Genomic DNA, 25,327 nt, shown 5'->3' with positions numbered 1-25,327 from the left:
CACAAGCACCCACTCCATTATTACTTTTTCCCAGTGGGAAGACAGGCCTAGCCTTGCCTAGCCCTGTATTGTTTAGTGCGGTAACCAGTCTATCCAACTTAGAGACAATAGGTCTAATGTGGGTGCCAATGATCTTTTCAATTTGTGCCTGAAAGTCAAGCAGTAGGTGGGTAGCCCAGAGAGGAGCTCCCACGAGGGGGGGCAGAGGGCTATTTGAGACCAGTGCCCGCCCTCGTGGTCGCGTACTCTTTACAGATTTTTTCCTCTGTTATCTAGTTCTTCTTTTAGTGGGAGCCGAATTATGTTTTATTCCCGCCATACCCATACTTATAGCAGGGCGTGTGGGAGCCAAAGGGCTAGAATCAACATTGACAACAGCCTGTGCACAAGGTAGTTCCACAAATGATGATGTCAAGAAGAAACTAGAATCAGGGGGATTTGCAGTAACTATAGAAAAGTCCTCAGTCTGTTGCTGCAGGGGAACGGCTGGTGTAATTGACAGCCGCCTCTCCGTGTTCTCTATAGCTGACACAACCACCCCAATGGTCTTTTGTAACATTTTATCGATGGCTGTTAAGCTAGGGAGTGGTTGCGCTACAGCCATCTGTTGTCTTGTCAACAATGGGTGGATTTTTGTCCCCCTTTCCGGGCATTAGAGTAGAATTTAGCGCGCCTTTCTAGACCCAAGGGAAATAAACTGGAACAGTTTAGAGGCCAACAATTCAAGCACAGTGAATCGACCCCAAGTCCACAGTACCTTTATGGATAGTCAATATGTAAGGTCCGATGTCATTATGTGGATGTTAGGGAAGTCGGCCCGTCCCGTCCTCCTCCGTCCCCGGACGGCCACAGACGGCCCGCCCTTTGCCCGGGCTTAGCCCCGAGCAGTCCCGCGCGCTCCCAGGACGCGGGGAGTGACGCGGCTATTTGTGCGCCTCCTAGCGCGTTAATACGGTGCTCAGCTTCCGGCATCCAGGATCTATGTGGCTTGTAGTCCAGTGTGCCCAGTAGCTCTCCCCCACTTTGGCGGCCGTGCTATTGATGTGAAAGTGCATCGGCGGGGGGTGAGTGGGAGCGGGAGCACCTTGCCACACAAAGAGGAACAAAACAGGGATAAAATGCAGGTTCACCGGTCCGGGAAGAAAAGGGTCCCAGGTCAGTATCAAAAAGCTGTCGCGCTCCGCCGGGAGTAACGCGGCTATTTGTGCGCCTCCTGGTGCGTTAATGCGGTGCTCAGCTTCCGGCCTCCAGGATCTATGGGGCTTGTAGTCTAGTGTGCCCAGAAGCTCTCCCCCACTCGGCGACCGCGCTATTGATGTGAAAGCGCAGCGGCGGGGGGTGAGCGGGAGCGGGAGCACCTTGCCACACAAAGAGGAACGAAACAGGGAGAAAAAATGTAGATTCACCGGGCCGGGAAGAAAAGGGTCACCAGGTTAGTATCAAAAAGCCGTCGCGCTCTGCCGGGAGTGATGCGGCTATTTGTGCGCCTCCTGGCGCATTAATGCGGTGCTCAGCCTCCGGCCTCCAGGATCTATGGGGCTTGTAGTCCAGTGTGCCCAGTAGCTCTACCCCACTCGACGGGCGCGCTATTGATGTGAAAGCGCAGCGGCGGGGGTGAGCGGGAGCGGGAGTACCTTGCCACACAAAGAGGAATGAAACAGGGATAAAATGAAGGTTCACCGGTTCGGGAAGAAAAGGTTCACCAGGTCAGTATCAAAAAGCCGTCGCTTTAAACACTTGTGATTTACCCCACATTTCTCCTTCAGATAGACTTGGATTAGATTTGCCATTTACTAATGATGAGATCCTGAATGCCATCAAATCACTCCCAAAGAATAAATCTCCAGGTCCTGATGGCATTCCTGCTGAATTCTATAAAGAATTCCAACCTCATCTTTTACCTTATTTATTCCAACTTTTTTCACATTTTGGTTCCCCTGGAATCATTTCAGGCTCTTTTTCGGAAGCTTTAATTATTGTGCTCCCCAAGCCTGATAAAGATCCTACCCTTGTCTCTAATTACCGTCCCATATCCCTAATAAACCAAGATTGTAAACGTTATGCTAACATCCTTGCCTCTAGATTAGCTCCTGTCCTTCATTCTATTATTCATCCAGATCAATCTGGCTTTATGAAAAATAGATATTCTGCTAACAACACTAGAACACTATTACATGTTATTGAACAGAGCCCTACCCTTCTTGTCCCTGCAGGTGTCATGGCTTTAGATGCAGAAAAGCCTTTGATAAAATTCATTGGCAGTTTTTATTTAAAACTTTATTGTCATTCAATTTTGGTCCCTCTTTATTCGTTTGGCTTCTGCTTTATATTATGCTCTCACTGCCCGATGTTTATTAATGGTCACTTTTCTACTCAATTTTCCCTTTTTAGAGGGATATGACAGGGCTGTCCCCTTTCCCCTCTCTTATTCCTACTAGGAATAGAGCCTTTTCTTAATTACATACGTCGTTGTGAGGACATCCAGGGTATCACAATTAAAGATGTTACTGTTAAAACTTTAGCTTATGCGGATGATGTTTTATTGTTTATTAGTAACCCAATTTCTTCTGTTCCGTCCTTATTAGACATTATTGCGAAATATTCTGTCGTCCCAGGGTATAAATTAAATGTTAGTAAAACAGAATTTTTCCCTTTAAATGTGCTTTGTACCTCCGATATGTTACCTTCACCTGATATTATTTGGCAAAACAGCAAGTTGAAATACCTTGGCATTTTATTTTCATCATCATTACATGCAACGTTAAAATTAAATTGTAATTTTATTTCTGAGTATCTCAAAAAAGAAAACTTCTAAATGGTCTTCCCTTCATCTCTCCTGGTGGGGGAGAATGGAATCTATAAAAAAGAGTCTCGCCCCGAAAATCTTTTACTCCCTTGCTATGATCTCCACTCAATTTCCGCTAAAATTTTATAAAGATACTGATAAATTATTGGCCAAATTTCTTTGGAACAATAAGCCTCCTCGTATTGCTTACAAAAAATTGAAAATCCCTAAATGCCAAGCAGGATTTGCCCGCCCTGACTTTTATCTGTACCATAAGGCTTTCATATTAAAACAGAGTTCGTTATGGTTTTCTGCCTCTCCTGTTGTTAAGCCTACTATTTGGTTTTATATCGAAAAATCACTTGTAGATCCTTTCACATTGCCCTCCTTGTTAACAATGTCTCATACCTATAAGGTTGTACATTACTCGGCCATAAACAAATGATCCAAATTATTATTTAATGATTTAGGGCCAGGTGTAGGTAATTCCTATTTACCGACTCTTAAATACCGAATTTTACCGATTCGGTATTTAAGAGTCTGTAAATAGGAAGGGGGCAGATGTAGGTAATTCTAATTCTAGAATTACCGAATCGGTAGGATTCGGTATTTACCAATTCGGTAAATACCGAATCGGTATTGCCCATTGATTCCTATGGGCCATGAAGGCCATAGGAATCAATGGGCAATACCGATTCGGTATTTACCGAATCGGTAAATACCGAATCCTGCAAGGGTGCAGGGGGTGTCACTTTGACACCCTCTAGCACCCCAATTCCGGGCTTGTGTGCCATGTGGCACACATACATGCCCTAAGGTCATGTCTGTGTGTCACATTGCACAGGTGTGCATGCACAGATGCGCATGCACACCTGAATTCGGTATTTTACCACCCAATCGAATTGGGTGGTAACATACGAACTCTTAAGGGCCTGTGGCACTCTTAGGAGTGTCACCTACATAAGGATTTTCCGAATCGGTAAAAATACCGATCCACTATTTTACCGATTCTGTAAATTTACCGATTCGGTAAATATACAGAATCGGTCAAATATAGGCCCCCTACATCAGAAAACCCTAATACCGTCGGTAACGGCCGAATTCGGCCATTACCGACCGGTATTAGGGCTCCTACATCTGGCCCTTAGATTCTAATTTTGCCTCTCCTTTACTTTCTACGATACATGTATCCCTATAGCACAGTGCTCTAATAAAATTAAACAGAAATGTCACTTTCTGGTCCTCATGGATTTCAAAAGGCATTTTCTATCTTAGAGATGTATTTTCTGATGGTGCCTTTATTCCCTTTGCTCAGCTCCAACTGCACTTCAACCTACCAGAGTCCGATTTGCTGAAATACCAATTTCTGTGTAACTCAATTTTAGATTCCTTTCCGAATGGCATTCCATCTACGATAACAACGGATTCTATGACTTACCTCAATGCTGTTTCTGCATCCTCTAAAGCAGTTTCTGTCTTTTATAAAAAAACTTAACACTTCATTGGGCACCAACATTGATGCAATTTCAACCTTTTGGAATACTGAACTTTCCATTTCTCTATCTGTTGACTCTTGGTCATTAATTTGGACCAATAGTATTTCTGGATGGTTACCAGTGTCGCTCTATCAAACAAATGCATACATTTTGTTCAATTCCTTATGGACCCCATTACAATTGTTTTGTGCTAAATTGCTTCCATCAGATGTCTGTTGGCACTGTAAAGAAACTCTTGGGTCATTACGTCACATGTTATTTGAATGTCCTGTTATTCTGAAATTTTGGTCTGAAGTTTGGGATATAATATTGAAAATGTTGCGTGTTCATGATGTGCTTTCTTATAAATTGCTAGTTTGCAAATCAGTTATTTTAATGCACCCTCTGGATGATGCTGAGGCAAAGTTATTTAATTTCTTGGTTTCAGCTGCGTTAAAAATCAATCACTTTTTGTTGGAAGGACGCTACTTGTCTTTCAGTTCATGCTTGGTGGTCTTGGATTATCTTTACAAGAAGAGGTGCTCAATTGTCTCTACAAGGTGTTCATCATAATTCAGTATTTTATCAATCTTTTTGGTCTCCTATTGGTTCATATTTAATGCTGTGATTCAAGTTACTCATTTTTTATTGTTTTATTCATTACTTGGTATATTCAATTTTGTTACATTACTGGTAACTCTATTTTTCAAGTCTATTGTATTATGATATGTTTTTTACCTACCCCTTCCTCCGTTCCCCTCCCTTCTTCTTTCCAGGAGTTTAGTTTTTCCTATGATAGACTATTTCTTATTGTATTTTGTCATTTATGACTGCTTTTTGTAATTTTTATTTTTCACTTGATTGTAATTTACTGATATATCGTATATTTTTTTGTTTTGTCTATTTGTGTCACTTTCTGAAAAATTCAATAAAATTATTTTGAACACAAAAACCCTCATATATCATTTTATACATAATCCTAGCTAATTCTATAGCAACCAATGCTGTGCTACCAAGTTAATAACTGATGCAGAACTACTCCGGAAATATTTTCTAAAACCATATCACCTTTCCCTGAAGTACCAAATCATACATCTACTCATCAGTGGGGCCCATAACACTGCAAGTTACTCACAAAACACTTCCATCCTACTTCATGGATCAGTGAGATTCAAAAGAGAGCTACTGTATCAGAGCGGAGTGTCTAAATCAAAACTAAATATTTATACTATTTACACCTGCAGTTTAACTGAGTTTTACCATGGTTTTTATTAACAAGACATTTTATTCAGACACACCATCATTATATTCGATGAATCTGCTAGTACAAAATTAGGCGTAGGAAAATACAAGACCAGCTTAATTCTCCATTTATCTAATTTTTATTAAAAGCAAAGTTTAGCATTTCTAACAGTTTATTCGCTTTATTTGTTTCTTTATTCAAAAATAACTTTGAAGGAGTAAACGTTTTATCCCAAACAGTTATATTTATTTATTTCAGAGATTCAGAAATAGACATTATTATTTAGATTTCAGAACAAAAATATTAGCAAAAGACAGATAGTTCCCATAATTCATTTTCTCCTAACTTTCCAACTAATAACCTCATCTAAAGCTCAGTTCTCACTCAAAGAAATAAAACATTTATTCAAGAATTCTTACATCTCAGGAAAATCAACATACTGACAGCATCTTAGGAGGAAATCGAAAAGAGAGTTTTTTCTTGAGAAAAGTCACAACTTTTTATACCCTTTTTCACTAACCTTATCTATCTAAAAAAGTAACTGTCAGTACAGACTCAAGTCCTGATTGGACAATTTGAGGGTGGATGAGCATCACCTCATCATCCTAATATTCAATTTCCGTAGCATCAGCTGAATTTGAAAGAGTCCTTTGTTTGAGAAAGTCTTTGGCCTAGTCACATCCTCAACTAGTTACTACAGGTTTCTTTCCCACGATCAGTAACTCAAATGTTCATTCTTTTGGCAGTCATCAGGACTTCCAGGGCAAGTCGTCCTTGAACTGCTTTCGTTCAGGCACAGACAGCTCACATTCAATCTCGGCTTTGGGCTGCGCATGCTCAGTTCATCTTCCATTCACAGGTATTAAAGCAGACATCTTTTACTAGGCCTCACGGGCCAGAACGGGAACTATCATAGAAACAAACACAAATAAATGTTAATTATTTAAATGTAGCCCTTCTGTTTACCTCCCCCCATACTAAGGGTTTCCCTGTTAGTTGTTACCTAGCAAATAAGCAACACATATGCATGATATACTCACCTAACTGCATGTTTTTGCCACAAAATACATAAACAGAAAGCACATTTATGCCTCGTTTGATTAAATTAAAGCCTTGCATTAGTAAACAACATGACAACATTACTAAATTAGTCAGGTATAGTTTTCCATGCAAGCAGATTAATATTCCCACGCGTATTTGTGTGTGCATTTTATACTACGTTGATTAATATACCAAACCACACAATAATAAAGGTTACACTTATGAGGAAATGATTTCACGAGGGGCATACAAAATGTTGTTTCTCCGCCTTGGTCCATCATAAACAATGAGAAAACATGTATTACTGCTGTAAGTGCCACTACTTTTCAAAAACATGTTCAAACTTGATGAACTTGTTTGTTCCCATGTTAAAGTATCTGTTTCATTTACAATTCAATATGACCCAACACTACACTTGCTGTTACTGATGCTGGGATTCTTAATAACAACATGTTTAGGTATTACAGAGGATCACAAGCAGATGAACTGTAGACCAGTACTCAAAGGGGAAAAACATACAGGAATCAATGTTTCTGCCTCTGTTCCTCCATGTAGACCCTTAACTTCTGGCTTCCTCCCAGTAACAAAGTTCTCCAGTTATGATCGGTCAGATGTGTCCCCAGTAACACATGCAGTAATACAGACCCTGGGGTTAATTACCAGCCTGGTATGCACACAATACTTCTCAGGGTAGTCCTTAATTACAAGCTCTGAAATCACACGTGCCCCATAGAAGTATGAAATATTTATTTAAATGATAAAATATGAAAATCCGAAACTACGAATTTACACGCTTCACCATGGCGCAAATCATACACATTTGGTTTGCTCTCTGCACTAAAACTTGCATGTCCTAGAATTTACCACGCCTTTTCCACCTGGTATTTTTCGGTAAATCTGACTTACTGACATGCACAGGGGGATCAAAGGTGAGAAGCATATTTCACCCCACAACTGTCAGGTGCTGTAAACTCTGCAACAACCAACCAGAGATAATCTAGACCATGAGACTCTGTGGTTTCTCCTGGCTGTAACCCGTTTTCAAATACAATCCCCATTACCTACCCGAACTGCTCATTATCTGCTTTTTAGAAAAAGAACGTGCTTGGTTGTCACCAATGATGAGCCAAATAATTCACACTTAGTGAAACATTGTTTCTCTCACATTCCCAAAACACTTTTTTTTTAAAGCTGTGTTACCTTCTTGCATAAAATAAATGCATCGGTGCTCTTTAAAATGGAAAACGGTTCTCACATTTAGTCCATTAAATATTAAACACTAAAAGCAAGTTGAAAAATTCCCAATTTGCCACAGTAAATATTTACACAGCAAAAAAAAAATAAGAAAGCAAACAGGCTGAATATTTTATGTGAGATCGCCTGGTAGTGTTTTTTTTTATAAGAATAGTCATTAAAATTGAAGGGATGAGGCAATAGGGACTATTTTAAGGTCTTGCTTTGACACCTACCCACAGCAAGGTCATAATATCTAAAGACGTTACTAATTACCCATTGGACAGTGCCTAAGCGCCGATTTGTTTTCTTTCACTATAGGATATCTCTTCACTGTTATTCAGTGTGATGTTTATTGAAGACCACCTGTAGAAAGATGGCTCTGTATATACTATACCAAAGTGAGGTATAGTGTGCACAGAGTCCAGTGGAACCCAAAAGGTAGGCAGAGGTAAAGTAGATAACACCTCACCCTCTATTTGGAGTAGTGTGGTCTAGCAGTAAGGCTTTATCAGAGGACAGTGTTAAGCATTTGTTCTACACGCTCAGTCAGCAAATGAATTCACACACTCAAACACTAAACTGCAGACCAATTATTTTTGTATAAAAATATTCTTTTAGTTATTTTATTTCCTAGAATCCAATCATAAAGAGTATAGTTTATAAAAATGTGTTGGTTTCGTTTGTATATGCTAAGGAGAGCACTATTCAGTACTAACATCGTAGGGAATGCATCATAGTTGTTGAAAGCCTGCCTGTCCACCCTTCTGGACAATCTCGCCAACCTCGGACTCAAACAACTTGTTAATACCCCCACTCACTACGCAGGTCACACACTCGACCCTATCTTCACCTCCAGCAAACATATCTCCTTCAGTCACACCACAGTTCTCCATTGGACGGACCACAGCTGCGTTCACTTTGTCTACAAAAAGACCACAAGCCACAACCATCCTCAACCTACTCTGCGAAGAAACTGGAACAAAATCACCATCGACCAGATCTCCTCATCACTTCTTCAAAACCCCCCTGCCCACTCCTCAAACCCCAACCAAGCAGCCATTAACTTCACTCAATGGCTAACCAACAGCGCTGACAACCTAGCACCTCTGAAAAAACGCCAAATCAAACTAGGCAGCAAAACCGCCCCCTGGTTCAACGATGATCTTAAGAAATCCAAGAAACTCTGTCGATCCCTTGAGAAGGCCTGGAAAAAAGACCCAAACACCAGCACCAGGGACGCCTTCAAAAATGCCACCTGCATAGTACCACCAACTGATCCGGACTGCCAAGAAAGCCGCATTCAAAGACCGACTAGACAACAACGGCCACAACAGCAAGGAATTATTCAACACCGTCAAAGAGTTTACCAACCCCACTGCCAACTCCAACGACATCACTCCCTCCCAAACCCTTTGCGACTTCCTAGCTTCGTTCTTCCACGACAAAATCGCAGACATCCACAACAGCTTCGACAACCAACCCGGAGTCCAACCCACCCAACCTTCTGCCGTACCTTCACCCCCCTTTAACATCCTTAATGACTGGAACCCAATCTCCACTGAGGACACCATCCGCCTGATGAACTCCATCCACTCAGGATCCCCCACAGACCCATGTCCCCACCACATCTTCAACAAAGCAGACTCCATCATAGCACCACACCTCCGAGATGTCATCAACTGCTCCCTCAACTCCGCCACCTTCCCGGAAAGCTGGAAACACGCCGAACTCAGCGCCCTTCTGAAAAAACCCACAGCTGACCCCACCGAACTCAAAAACTACCGCCCCATCTCGCTCCTTCCATCTTCCATTCCCGGCCAAAGTCATCGAGAAAGCTGTCAACAATCAGCTCGCCGCCTTCCTCGAAACCAACAAATCCCTCGACTCCTCACAGTCCGGCTTCCGAGCCAAACACAGCACTGAGACCGCACTCATCGCTGCAACAGACGACATTCGAACTCTACTGGACAATGGAGACACAGTCGCCCTCAACCTCCTCGACCTCTCCGCAGCCTTCGACACAGTCTGTCATAGCACCCTGTTACAACGCCTCAGAAACATCGGAATCCAAGGAAAAGCACTGGAATGGATCACCTCGTTCTTTGCCGGAAGAACTCAGAGAGTCCGCCTCCCACCATTCAAGTCAGAGGCCACTGAAGTCATTTGCGGCGTGCCACAAGGATCTTCACTCAGCCCCACCCTCTTCAACGTATACATGAGCCCCCTCGCGGCCATCGCACGCCAACACAACCTCAACATCATCTCCTACGCTGATGACACTGAACTGATCCTCTCACTCACCAAAGACCCTAACACCGCCAAAACCAACCTACATGAAGGAATGAAAGAAGTAGCCGAGTGGATGAAGCACAGCCGTCTGAAACTGAATTCAGACAAAACAGAAGTCCTTATCTTAGGTACCTCCCCCTCTGCCTGGGACGACTCTTGGTGGCCAGAGGCCCTTGGAAAAGCACCCATCCCGACGGACCACGCACGGAACCTGGGCGTCATCCTGGACTCCTCACTCTCGATGACCAGACAAGTCAACGCCGTTTCTTCGTCTTGCTTAAACATTCTTCGCATGCTCAAAAAAACATTTCGCTGCATCCCCACCGAAACTAGAAAAACGGTCACCCACGCACTGGTTACAAGCCGCCTGGACTACGGAAACACCCTATACGCCGGTACCACCGCTAAACTTCAGAATAAACTCCAACGCATCCAGAACGCATCAGCCAGATTCATACTAGACATCCCGCGTAAAGACCACATTTCTGGTCACCTGAAAGACCTCCACTGGCTCCCTGTCAATAAGAGGATAACATTCAGCCTCCTAACCCACGCACACAAAGCACTTTACGATCTTGGACCAAAATGCCTCAACACATGACTTTCCTTCTACACCCCCCCGCCCCCCCGCCAGCTACACTCTTCCAATCAAGCCCTTGCTGCTGTACCTCACATCAACAAAACCACCATGGGAGGAAGATCCTTCTCCAACCTGGCGGCTAAAACCTGGAACTCACTTCCCATTCACCTTCGCCTCACTCAGAACCACCTAGCATTCAGAAAGCAACTTAAAACCTGGATATTCAACAAGTAATTCCCCACCCTTCTTCAAGCGCCTTGAGACCCTCTGGGTATGTAGCGCGCTATATAAATTCCCTGACTTGACTTGACTTGACTCACTTCAGGTGTGATTCTTTTTAATCTCGCCCTTGCAGTTGTGGTTTTTCGAATAAACGCAGAACTCCTCCGTAACGTAGCAAACAAAACATGCTTTGCTAGATTAGTTATTTAAACGTCATGTGGGACAGGTGAGTTCTCTACTAACAGGAAAAAATACATAGGCTTCTACCGTAGCCATCAAAACTATCTAATTATGGCACACCTTATACAGTTTTAGATTTAAATGTAAATTAAGGAATAAATATTGTTTTCGGCCTGAATGTAGGTGCAACCTTAATGAAGATGCAAATGCCGTTTAAAAAAAAAAGGAATTGGATGTGTAAGATAATAGGTAAGTAGGCACACTGATTGTCGAAGAAATGTGTGTATATCCTCTAGGGAGTATCAAGACCTTCTTGTCCTACTGTTAAACGGATTAACAAAGTTTGCATGTGTGAGTTTTTGTACAGCCTAATTAAGGTGCTTTGAGGCATATTAGCAAGGAGATGCGATAATCAACGAAAATCATGCTTAGCAGGATTTGCATTATCACAGCATAGACGGTGAGAAGCTGCATTAGCGTGCAAAAATCAGAGCTAATTATCCTGTAAGAACGAAAACCTTGATAATAGGCAGGTGTGAACCTAGCCTTCCAATCCTCCTCCCATGTTACAGATAGCTAAGTAGGAATTTTAGCAGGAGTTAACATCCAGCGTTAAAGGGGCCTTAGCGCAACTTTAAAAATGGCTTTGCGGGTCTGGGGCATCCTTGTAAATATAGCGAAGCTGTGTTTGCGAGGTTATCCCATGATGTTATGTGGGGAACGCCTACTTTGCATGTCATTAGCCATATTGATCGTTAGCATGCAAAGTTGCAAAGAAATACGCTCTAACGCTTGTTAGCATGTCCTTGTAAATAGGGTGATAACCAAATCACCGCTTTTTTGGCGCTAAAAAGCGTTGATATTTCCCTTGATGATATGCCCCTTTGTTTTTGATTTTTATTGTTTTATTATTTCAAATATTTTAGAAGGATAAAACAAACTCGGCAGTAACAAATACTTTGTGAAGGACAGTTTGCATGGCAACTTGGAAATACTTGGCAGTCACTCGACCTCAGTGAGCACCACTATTGTTATAGCTGTGTACCAGAAAGAAGGCTGAAGAATCCAAAGTATTCAGATAAGAAGGGGTGAGGGATTGCAACTCTCAAAACAGTTTTTAAAAATCGTGATTGGATAGTTTCAGTTGCAAAGCTCACTTATCGTTTACCAGCCGCGGTCCATGGAGGGAGTTCTGGTGGGGCAGGCAGGCGGGCGGGGGAGAGGCAGGGTGGGGGGTGATAAACACCGGAATATGGATGATTGCAGGTAAGTAACCAATTAAATTAATAAAACGAATTTCGTTCCGTGCCCTGCATCGCATTTTGCGAGGCAGGGCACAGAGCGAAATTCGTTTCTGTATAATTCTTGGCCTTTCTCATCAATGCATAGCTGTGCTGTGCATAACACACAATAGCGATTCTTTATCGGTGTTAAGGCCATATGCCACCAAAATAGCTTTGTGGCATCACAATAGGTATTCCTCATAATGGACAATAAAGTGTGATTAAGCTTTAATGGAGAATCAGCCTCTCATGCTTCAAGAAAATAATTCAATTACATGTTCAAGCTATAAGCCACAAAATCCCACTGCAACCTATTTTAAAATGAAGTCATACATTCAACTCCATTCAGAGAGGCTTTTACATGCACAATTGAACTAATTAAGTGCACAATTGAACTGAGTCTTCCCCGCTGTTGTTCAGATTTGAGCATATACCCCCACCCTCCAAAGTTCCTCCCCTGCACTTTCTAGGGTCACCCTCTGACCGGATTTATAATGGCACCAACAGTATGTTAATGTTCTGGCCGGTCCAAAAACAAGCAGATTAGCCGAATGCCAGGATTTCTAGCCCTAATCTGTACCTAACTCAAAAAGCAAATATAACTAGAAAGCACTTTCGAAAGAGTTGAGCACTTAGTTAAGGATCCTAGACTAATAATTAGGTAATAAAAGACAAGAGTCAGGTTACAAATAAATACATACAATTTTGTTTGAAGTCCTATGTAGTATCACGTCTGAGTCTTTGCAGACTCTTACAACAAACGGTTGATAGTCTACTCCTAGATATGTGGCAAACCACGTTTCAAAGACCCCACCCCCCATTCATGCAATCTAATTCACAGGTGTTTATTTCTATTTCTCCATGAAGAAAGCCATAGGTTTTAAAACTCAGAGAGGAGAGGCTGTATCCTGCTCCCATGTCTCTCACATAAAGCACTACGGTTAAGTGTTGCATATCAGCCTTTGAAATAAAGTGCAGCGTTCATAACTCAAATGCAGGGAGATGGCAAAAATCACACCCGCCTCACTTTGTGCCTTTTACCCTCTCCCACCATCCCAAAAATACAGACGAAACAAGCAATGCTTTCTTCTATGCCTCTTTAGTAAGCTCATTCTGAATATGCACAGTGTCTGAGTAGCAGAACTTCTCTTCACTCCTCAGTTCAACTTCAAGATATAGCCTGGCGCGTAGCGTAGTCAAAAATGTTACGGGATGCGATTTCCCAACTAGCAACATGGTAGACCCAGCCGAAAAGGGTAGCGACGGGCTGAGCTTACTGAACGGGAATAACATACAAGCTTAATGGCATTAGTTTTAAATTATTTAGTAAAGCATGGACATTCTTTGTGGCAATAATATAGTCACAGGCCACAACACCAGTTAGCATAGAATTCAAAGTATCCACTATGTGTTTGTAAACTGCAATATATTACAACTAAAGTTTTTTAGCATGTGCTTAATAGGTGCGATAGAACACTTATAATTATAAAAAACACCTTTTACCTGAAAAATTTATTTATTGATTCTGTTCCAAGGATCTGGAACTATTAAAACACTGTTTATTAGCATTCAACTAGTCTTTTGTCATTCTGTTTTTTTGAGTTTGATTTTATTGAGGGGGAAGAACAGGAAAATTGGTATAACAACAAGATACAACTTAAAAGAGAGCATTAGCAAATGTAATATACATAAAAGATGACAAGGAATGCATTAAAATATCATACAAGGCAAGTAAAAACGAGCATGAAAATTACATGAACAAAATAAATAAGTAGACTGTATGATAACATTGGAAATAAAATTTGAACGATAGCATTGAAAATAAAAAGTGAGAAAAAGGCAAAAGGAGTGTCATGGTGGTTTGCGGACATCAACTACGGCAGTATCCAGGGAGGAGCTTACTGGAGCAGACGAGGAGGGATATGTTACTAGAGGAAGCCAAATGAGATCTCGTTTAATTGCCAGGGAGATGGGGGAAACATAATTGGTGTCTAAGCGATGGTGAAAACAGACTGCATTCCACCAGGAGCGATAGGAAACATTCATAGCTTGTTTCCAGTTAGAAGTAACAATATGGAAAGCAACAGCTATGAAAAGGTCAAGGAGTTGGTACTGGTGTGGAGATTGAGGAAGATCAAGTGAAAGAGAACCTAGAAAAATATGAGATGGGGAGAAGGGAATCTGAATTTGGAAAATCTTTTGTACTTGAGTCCAAATTGAGTTCCAAAACTTGGAAATAGGCGGGCAATCAAACAGCATGTGTTTCAAGTCTGCAGAGGGAGAGGGGCATGACCAACAAGAAGGGGTAGTCTCTGGCGAAAAATGTGACAGAGCGAGTGTCTTTTGTCATTCTATATTAGTTTGTGTCCGTTGGAAGCACTCTGTGGATCGGTTAATCTTTGCCATGATAAATCTTTATGCTAGATAAACCCCAATTCACAAAATTGGACCAAAATCATAAAACGTGGAACCTGTATAAACAAGCTCGACTTTTTTGCCAGTTCTCTTTGAAGAGTACCGAGGCACTTAAAAAGATGTTGTACTTTCATGCCCTGTTTAAATGTCTAACGCGCGGAACCTGAGCTTAGTGAAATACATTGTTGGGAAAGGAGCATAAATAAACTTGAATGGAGAGATTCCTGTTAGCCTGGGGCTGACAGAGGTTGGGAGGGTGAACTGGGCATCAAAAGGGCGCAGTGCTTTCAACCGTCTGGGGCAGACACCCGCTGTGTTAGTTTTGTAGTCTGCCCCAGCTGGCCGTAGAGGAAGTGGCAGCACGCTGTAGTGTATGCTCCAAGGAGCCTTGTTGTTCACTCATTCATATAGTGGGGAAGGGATGAATACAAAATGAAACAAGCGCCCTGCCATCCTTTTGATGCTGCCCGGGAACTACCTACCCACGGTCCCTGCTTTCTCTATCCTTAAGTGAAAGCACTTGGTCCCTGCGCTAATAAGTAATTGAACGTTCAGGGAGGAGTGCAAAGTAGTACCACTGTCCGGGAACAGAAGTACGGATCCGAATGAGGTCTCAGGCAGAAGAGGGTGGGTGGCATAAATGCCGCCATGGGGCAAAGGTCCGCTGTCGGGGGAGGAGGGCTCTAATGTGAGCCTCTCTCTGAGCGGGGGCGTTGCGGTTAAGTTGGGAAGGTGGGGTGAGGGGAGTAGAAGGCAACCCCCCCGCTATCTACTTGTTTAAGAACAGAACCCACGTTATCGCCTTCGCCCACCCACTGCGTCAATACCTTAGGTAAGCGCAGGTCTGCATTTGAGCTACAGAATGTGAATTTTAAAAAATCTGAAAAGAATCGGGTGAGGAACGCAGGATATGAGCCAACTCTAGTCGTGCAGCTGTGAGCAGCACAGACTTCTCAAGGTTCAACAATCGTCGTTAAACGTGATCCGCATTAGCAACGCTGCGGGAATGGAAAGGGTGGAGCTCGGCTCGCCCTGGACATATCTGATAACGTCTCTCCTTCCCTCCCTGACTTGCCCTCCCAGCCCCAGACAGGATATGGGTGTGGAGGCGCCCATCACGCAGCACAGAGGGAAAAGGTTAAATTAAGTGTAGGGGGGATGAGGTGAGGGCCATGACATCACCCTGTGCTGGCAAAGGAGAATCATCTAACGAGCTCGGAGCCGTGCTTGGGCTGCGCCTGATAAGAGGGTGATTGATTGCAACTGTTTCACAGGCCGACCACCAGCTATCGAACACTGAGCAGTACCCACGCTGCGCCACAACAACCACACCAGGCAACTATCAGAAGACAGGTAACATTAGACGGTCATTGGCAGAAGAGTCCAAAGTACGGTCACGGTGCGGGAAGTCAGCTGGGCAAAAATATTTGAAATGGGCCCATAAAGCAGAACAATGGGGTGCGGGAGAGGCTTCAGAGGGGACCGGGACCGGGACTGAGCTGGCACAGACTGACGAAAAAACAGCCCTGGAAAAAAAAAAAGGACACACTCACAATGGGCCCACCTCTTCATGATGTAAAAAAGGGGCGGGGCTTTAAAAAAAGACAGAAACGCCCACGAATCTGCTCAAGCTGGGGACAAACACTTATTGACACACATCTCTTCCAATGGCTAGTCTCCATTTATGGAGCTAGCCAATGGAAGAGAGAGGCGGGTTAAAGCCCCACTGTTGAAGTCATAAAATCTTCCGCTCCGCCCACTGTTTCGCAATGCGACAGTAGCCTCGACCTAAAAATAAAGCATCATTTGTGGCTCTGAGCAAAATAAAATAAGACCGTAAACTGAAACGAGTCAATCATTTAAAGTGCTCCACTTTGAAGCTATACTGTCCGAGTTCAGTTCATACACGATATCTGCTTCACAAATGATGAGCGTCACATGATTTAAATGCTCATCAGTCCTTGTGGATCTAAGGTAATCCTTTACCAGTTTAACTATGCTGATTTCTGGCAACAGTATCTGTTACAAGCAGTGTCAATGTATAAGCCAAAGAAAGATGTGGGTAAATGTTAGCTTTGCCAGATAGGAGCTGGAATGACTCTATTCATCATTTTGACTTCGGTCTCCAAAATATCTAAATCCGATTCCTTTAGATTTTCAAATGTGAACCAGTTCTGGGAAACTTACATTTAATGACTGGGAGATAAAGATTGAGTATTTTAAGTTTCATCCTAAACGAAGTCACTGAGTCACAAAAAATCAAAACATTAAAATATATAGAATCACACTTGTACTTTAATAGGGGCGATTCTCTCTTTTTTTATTGTGTCTTGTTTATACAACTTATTCCGGTGCCAGGGCCGGGCTTTAGCGCTAGTGGCACTCCCTCACCCCCAGTGACCTCCTTTTCCATGGATTTCCTCACTACCTCCATCCAACATTGCCATGAATCTCTCCATAGCCCCTCTTGCAAATGCATTTACTTTTTTATAGCACTATTTATAACAGTATAGGGTGTCAGAGCAACTTACATCACATAAACTATGCAGAGTCAATGAATCATACATGTGTAAATCAATCTTAAGAAAATGTTACATAAAACAATGAGGATTGCAAGGTTTAGGAATCACGTCACCAAAACTAGTAGGCAGTATATTTTAAGAGTGGTCTGAAGAAACACAAATGTAGGCCCTTATTTACAGGAGGCCTGAGCCACGGGAGCGTCACCTTTTATGATGACCTGGTGGATTAGGCCTCATACATCAGAGTTACCGAACAAGTTGAGTACATATATATAGAAGGTGCACATGCAGCCTGTGGTATACAAAATTATAAAAAATATACACACCTAAAAAGCATCAAACTCCCCCACCTGTATGGTCCACCTACCTTCTCACAAGCAAGCAAAAACTCCCAGAACATATGAGTAGAATTCCAACTATAGATAAATTCAATGGCATGCAGAGACAACTTTTGTTACATGCTGCTCAAGCACTGGGCCCCAGATGCGGAGCCACACCCTGACAAAGGCTCAAAGGGGTGAACCTATGCCCCTGGCTATAACTCAGCTTCCATTACGAGGCAGAAACAATATAGTGTGATGTGCGAAATAGAAAATGGACCATAAAAAAGTGTAACTTGACCACCATCAAGCATTGACAATCATAACCAGCGACCTGACAGGCAGACCTCCAAACTGAACAAGGTAGATACATTTATTTTTTAATAATTACTGGGCCCAATGCCCAAAGAAGAAAAGTTCAATAGACCTGGCCCGAGAAATAAGTGCCGGAAGCTTGTCTCCTTTCTGGTGAAGAATTGGCTTGGTAGTTTGGTCTGCCCTGTTCCATGTTCCCATGATGCACTGGGCCAGGGACAGGCTAATTTGCCTATAGCCAGGTTCTGAGCTGGGATGGTGCAGTGAGCTTAATAACGGTGATGGATCAAGCCCTGATCTTTGGACTGGGTAAGAGTGGTCTGCTTACTTCAGACACTCTGTTCATCACCACCCCCTTTTCTGAATCGGTGCTAAGCACCGGCAAAGATTAAGTGCTTTGCTGGGAGAGCTGGAGGTCAGCCTAGAATCCTGTTTATCTGTGGAGAGAGAAAAACTGTTTTCTTATCTGTATAGTTGGTCCTGTAGAAGGAAAGATGGATGATCAAAGGTAGAAAAGCCACAAGTGTCTGTGTTGTGAAAGGTTCTCAGTGAGTGCTTTACACTGTGAACTGTACCAAGACTTTGAAGTGCCAAGAATCAGTGTGCTATTCCGACTCCTAGCATGGGCAAGAGAGACTGATGGTGCTGCTGCTGACGTTGGTGTCAGAGATTCCTTACCATACTGATACGGAGGCCCTGATTGGCCCAGAGGCTGCAACTGCAAAAGACACCCACATGTTGACATCTGGCCTAGAAGTCACCACTGCCCCATCTAAGCTCCTGTCTGCCATTGGCCTGAGAGGCCGCAATTGCTAAAAGACCAGTGTCACTGTTTGAGCCTGCTGCATCGGTTCCACAAAGTAGTCCAGTTCCAAGTGAGGTCACATCCACGGCCCCTGCAGTCAAGAACCACTTCCACACAAGCAGGAAGAACCAGTGGGACATCGCTGAGTGGAACAGCAGAATGAGCAGACAAAATAATTCTACCATACAAACAAAAGGCTTTTGCTGCAGGAACACAACGTGATGAACATTATTTCAACTGGTTAGTAGGTATAGACTTTGCTTTGCTCTTGAGTGAACTGCATCTATGCTTACTTCATGCCTGTACTCATGCCGTACAATGGGGGCTGTAAGCACAAGGAAACTCTGTTGTTTGGAAATGTGTGCTAATGGGGTGTAGCACCTCACTGAAGATCACAAATAGGATTCAAGTCCTGTAACTAAATGCTCTTTGTAGTAGTGTATTTAACTGTGACATTAAATGACGGTGTTTAATTAAAATATAAGCATTGATTAGATAAATGTACTCATGTATCTGCAGTCTGGTTGTTGAGTCATATGTAGAATTCCTACCTGCAAGAAATTTCCTGATTATTTTATGGTGATCTTCCTTACTCTTTCTCCTTCGCTTCATTGTCCTAGTCTCTGTTTTAATGGTGGGTCCAATTCTGGGCAGGAACACTCTTGTATAATGCTGAGAATTCAAGCAAAATCCATAGTGGGTCTGGCATCGGCAGCAACTTCTTGATCTATTAGAGCCTCCAAAGAAATGTGTAAGGAGCCATGTAGATTGGTGGGTTGTAATGACTAGAATGGAGTAAGGATGATTGATAGGAAGTAATCTGGGGATTCTCTCTTTCCCTCTTCCTTCTCATAGGCAGTATATTTGAGGCATATCAAATACAGAGCACCTGAAATATGGTGTGCACAAGCTCACAATCATAGGCTGATACTGACGTTTAATTTCAGAAGAGATATTGATCCCATGAGAAAGGACCAATGAAACCGCAGCTGGAAATTGAGGACGTAAACAGATTAGCATGGTTGCAAGATTGTGGTATTTATCGGCAAAATATAATGTTGGTACATTTTATACTCAATCTTGTTTTCAGGTATTTTCCTTTTTTCTGCAGACCCATCATTCAGATCAGCTATTTTCTTGAACATCAAGAATCTTTGATTTGTCAGCACTGATGGACTCATCAGTGCCACCAACTCATATAAAAGCAGACAGCTAAGCGGTATTATTTGGTTATATGTGATTAATATTCCACTTTTTTTAACTGAACAGCCTTTATGCACCAAAGTAAGTAATCTCAAATATAATTTGAAGTTAAAATGCTTATAACTCATATCTCTGTAAAGTCTTATATTTTCTACAAGCGATTTCTCAATATGATTCCCTTCCCTAATGCTTGTTGACATGTGGCCTGTCCTCAGGCCACGATCTTTGTGATGGTATGGTACGTCCTGCTGGTTCAGGGGTACGGTTAATCCGACATCCCATTTTCTTCCGAGTTGGTTGGCATCTTCTACCTCCCCAGGACCTGAGTTGTTTGAGCTTTCCTCCCCCGCTCTCCTGCTTTAGCTTTTCCCAGCATGCTATCAATCGGCTTCCTTGGCAGGCTGGCTTTTGACATACTGATTTCTCCTGTGCTGTCCTCTTGCTACATTATCCTTGGTGGGCTGACATCTCCCATCATGCTTCTCCTGGATGACATCTCTTCCTCCAATATGTCCCCTTTCAAGGTCCATGGAAGCCTTTATATAGACTGTGCTTTCTTTTCAAGTGTTTAGGCTTTGTTCATCCCCAAATGTACCCTGCCTTCCTCTTCTGGGTTCTCTGAGTGTACAGGACTCACTCTTCCAGAATGACCCTGCTTCACATTGAGTGTTTTTCTTTAGTTGTAGCCTGCATGAGAGATATAAAGACCAAATGTACCCTGCCGCTAGCTACCATGCTGTCCGGCAGTTGTGCGCCGTCGCTGAGATACTGATTACGGAAATTATGTATGGCCGTGTGCTACTACAATTGTGAATTATTGGTGTAATACATGTGTTCCAAATCTGATGATTGTTTTGAATTTATAAAGATACTGATTGCGGGCCTTATCTGTACCCGTGTGTTATTACATTTGTGGACTACTGTTTAAACCTTTGTGGTCCACTTTGGATGCCCTCTACAGTTTATATAGAAATAACGTGGACTGATTGAACTAAATAATCAGCATTATTTTCTGTATACTCCTCAAAAGGACTATTTTGAAATAGTTTGGTCTACTTGAAATTACTTGACATACCGAGCAAGCCCTGACGAAGTTCCAGAGGCACTAGGGAATGACATGCATTGACTGAGTGCCGGTTTTAATCAAAGAACTTTAAATAAAAAGAAGAACTTGTTTGAACAACAAGCGTGCTCCCTGTCTGACTCCTATTAGAGTACACCTTCCTTTCTTCTGGAGTTTCTTACAAAATTGGCATCTTTCTTTGGCGGATGCCGGGAGTTGTCGCACTCGCTTGTTGACACATGAAACTAGTGGGATTGAAGTGCTTGACCTAGGTCAGCTGTTGTGTGCTTTTTTGTTTTATGAGAGATATAAAGGTAGACTCCTGCTAAGAAACCCCAACACCAAAAGGCAGTCTATCCAGGTTCAACTACTGCAGTCAGCAGCTTTGAAGAAACCTGTTCCAGATTCTTAGGTAGCAGAGCCACAGATCTCTACCAGAGGAATAGCCTGAGCCTAAACATAAGACGCTTCTTTTCCACTTTTAGAATGGCCTTGAATCAAGGAAGACCGAAGAATATTAGAAGAGTGCAATTCAAAGAAATGACAGAGAAAAAACATCTGAGTGAGTCCTTAGATGCCTTGTCTCAACATCCCAAATGTGACCAAGTGACTATTGTATTTTATGTAACAATTAGACCTATTCAAACACTCAATGTTTGACTTGGCTCTTTTTGCAGATTTGCCCCCAGAATTTTGCCTTATGATGTTTAACTTGTTTTTGTTGGCTTTAGGATTCTGTGCACTTTACCACTGTTAACAGTGCAAAGTTCTTGTGCTCTCTCCTTCAGCGGTACTAAATGTACCCAGGGCCAGTAAGTTAAATCCTACTAGTGGACCTGCAGCACTCACTGTGCCACGCACTAAAGTAGCATGTTAAAACATGTCTCAGGCCTGCTACTGCAGCCTGTGGAGCAGTTTGAAACTGCCATTTCAACTTGCTGAAATAGCTCTAGTCACCCCAAAGGTAGGCCAAAGGTAGGCCCTAAAGGCGCCTAGGGCAGGGTGCTTTGTATTTAAAAAGCAGGACATGTGGGTCTACATTTTACCTGTCCTGGTAGCGAAAAAGTAATAAAGTCGTTTTTCACTACTGTAAGCCCTGTCTCTCCCATTGGATAACACTGGGGTAACTTATTACATGTAATAAGGGATAACATTTGACTGGGAGTAGATAGAGATATGCTGTTTAGAACTCAAATGAATTGTAATTTAAAATCCTCTTTAATGGTAAAGTCTAATTTAAAATCACAATTTTGAAAACGCCACTTTTAGAAAATTGGCATTTTTTTGTCCTAACCCTTTATGTCTTCTGCCAGTGTTCTAGGTCACATGACTGTGAATGGCTCTGCTGTTGGGGGTTTGTGAGACAAATAGATTAGGTGTGGACTGTATAGATTGCTGGGAGCGGAGCTATCCCCTACCCTACTCATATTTCAATAGGGCTTGCCTCCAGTACACACACAGTTACCTAACAATTGTCTTTTGTCAACAAAGACTTCTTGCAGCCAGGAAAAGGAAAGGGAAAAGCTCTCCAGACTCAGAAGTGGAGTTAGTATAGGGATTACCCCCACTTCAAAGGCTGGCACCAGGAATGAATACTGGATCTTCAGAGCCACTCTTCAGTACACCCCTGGACCTGGGACATTACAAGAGGATGGACAGCCTTTTTCAATGGACGACTTCCTACTGCTTGAAGCCGGCCTTGATCTCTGAGAAGGAAGACTGGACCTGCTTTCTTCATCCCAGTCTACCTGTGTATCTCCCTGAGCCCTGCTGGTATACTCTGGAGTAAGTCGCTAATCTCCAAGAACTTCCTCCCCAGGTTCCAGCCCCTCGGCTGGCATCAGAGTGCACTCCTCTGGTCAAATTGTGTAGTTTTGCGCTCTTAGCGACTGCGAATAGGCTCGTTTGTGCCAAAACATTGCCACCCGTAATAATAGCTAACGCAAAGCTCCAGTGAACCCAACTCTTCACGCTTCATCAACAACTGACAATGTGAGATCTGCTTTTCACACTACAGCATCAACAGCCCACGGTGACTGCCAAAGCGTAGCTCAAGCAATGGCAATCTGCAATGTGTAGCCGTATTTTCATGCTACAGCTAAGACTGTCTACTACAGTGAGGACGATCCACGATGCTCTCTCTGCTCCTAACATCCTTCTCCACCGCGAATTAAACTCTTTGCACCAAACCTCGAGAAGGTAACCTTTTCAGTGGGACAGACTTGTCCCTGTATCCGACCTGCATTCCATTGCAGTAGGCCTGAACTTGTGACTCTCCCCTGGTCTAGCACAACCAGATGACTGCAAGTGCTGTTTTGTGCTTTTAGGTGATATACTTACCTAAAACCTTGAAATTCAATGTCTCCAGTTCTACTGATTTTAATTATTTCGTTCTGGTCTCATTCTATTTATAAAAATGTACACTATTGTTCTAAATTGGTTTGGAATTTATCCTGTGTTATGTTTTCACTATATTACTGTTGGGGTGCTGCACACATACTTTACACTTTTCCTCTAAATTTAGCCTGAATGATTTGTGCCAAGCCACCAGAGGGTTAAGTACAGGTTAATTCAGTGACTTTTATGGTTCATCCTGACAAGGATTGTGGTTGTTGCCTGAGTTGGGCCTCCACCCTTTTTAGCCAATAACCTGATTTTTTTATCTTTACACTCTGTAACAGTTCAACATACTTTAAAAAAAATAATAGCTCTTTATTGATTTTCCAGTTTACAACATCTCAATAGAGTTTCACTCATATCAACAAGACTCATGGAGGTCCCCCACCCCGCTGACACTCACAAGAATTCAATATCACCATAAGCACCATGAGCTCCAGGAAGGGGCCTGCGTCTTCAAGTCATGTGATTTTTTAGCAAAACAACAAAAGCAACAAAACAATATGGAATTATAGAATGCTAGAGAAGTTACTAGTGACCTCTGCTCTTCTCCATGCAAGTAATCTACTGAAGTCAAAGCAGCTCTCTCAGGGATTACTCCATGATAGAATATCTCACCACTGAGCCCCACCCGGTGGAATGGATCTGGTCTGTTCTATCACAGCCACCCCACTGTGGCTGCGCTCCATTCCAGAAGCTCAAATGACGTAACAGCGCCACATGCAGTTCCACCCTCATTTACAAGCACCCTTTTAACATGACTGCATCAAGTCCTGGGCCGACTCGCCTGGACTTATAGCCACAGTCCACAATGCCATTTTTCGGAAAGTCCATTGTTAAATCATGCCTTCAATTTAATTAAATATGGGTCCCAAACTGTTTTCCCATTGCTTGCCCTTTCTGCTGCCATGCGCTTTGTATAGTGGATTGATCTGCTATAGCCCACTTTTTTTTAGAGGATTCAGCACCTTCCAGGCTATTACTATTTGTAAAATATTAGATCAAGGTCAACCATTCTGTACTCCAGTTTGTTCTTTTTAGACCTCAGCATCCTCCCCAAGATGCAGAGACAAGGCTCAAGAGATGGATCCTTCGTCAACAAGGGCCCGATGTAGGTGCCATAATACCGGTCGGAAACGGCCGAATTCGGCCGTTTCCGACCGGTATTACGGTTTTCAGATGTAGGGCATGCATTTACAGAATCGGTATTTTACCGATTCTGTATTTACCGATTTGGTAAAATTACCGAATCGGTAAATACAGACTCAGTAAAATACCGATTCTGTAAATGCAGATGTAGCTGGCACATGTCAGAGTGCCACAGGGATTTAAGAATCGGTATTTTACCACCCAATCCAATTGGGTGGTAAAATACCGAATCCAGGTGTGCATGCACATCTGTGCATGCAAACCTGTGCCATGTGACACACAGACATGCCCATAGGGCATGTCTGTGTGCCACATGGCACACAGGCCTGTAATTGGGGTGCTAGAGGGTGTCAAAGTGACATCCCCTGCACCCTTGCAAGAATAGGTAATTACCGAATCGGTAAATACCGATTCGGTATTCCACATTGATTCCTATGGGCTTCAAGGCCCATAGGAATCAATGGGGGATACCGATTCGGTATTTACAGAATACAGATTCGGTATTTACCGATTCAGAATTACCTACATTTCCCCCCCTCTAATTTACCACTTCTTAAATACCGAATCGGTAGGATTCGGTATTTTAGAAGTGGTAAATTAGATTTACCTACATCGGGACCCAAGTCCGATTATTGCAATAGTTCGGTCCGCCAAGCCTTCCCCATCTCTGAACACTCTCGCCCATGTGCTAGAAGTGTGCTGCTGGAATACCGCACCTAGGACACTGGGAGGGTGCATTTGGGAACATTCTCCCAAAACACCTCGGGACAGAATTTTGAGGCAAATAATCAAACCTAGAATTGT

Source organism: Lissotriton vulgaris, chromosome 1_1 (assembly GCF_964263255.1).
Source record: "Lissotriton vulgaris chromosome 1_1, aLisVul1.2, whole genome shotgun sequence".
NCBI lineage: Eukaryota > Metazoa > Chordata > Amphibia > Caudata > Salamandridae > Lissotriton > Lissotriton vulgaris.
Note: the sequence above shows the minus strand (reverse complement) of the source record.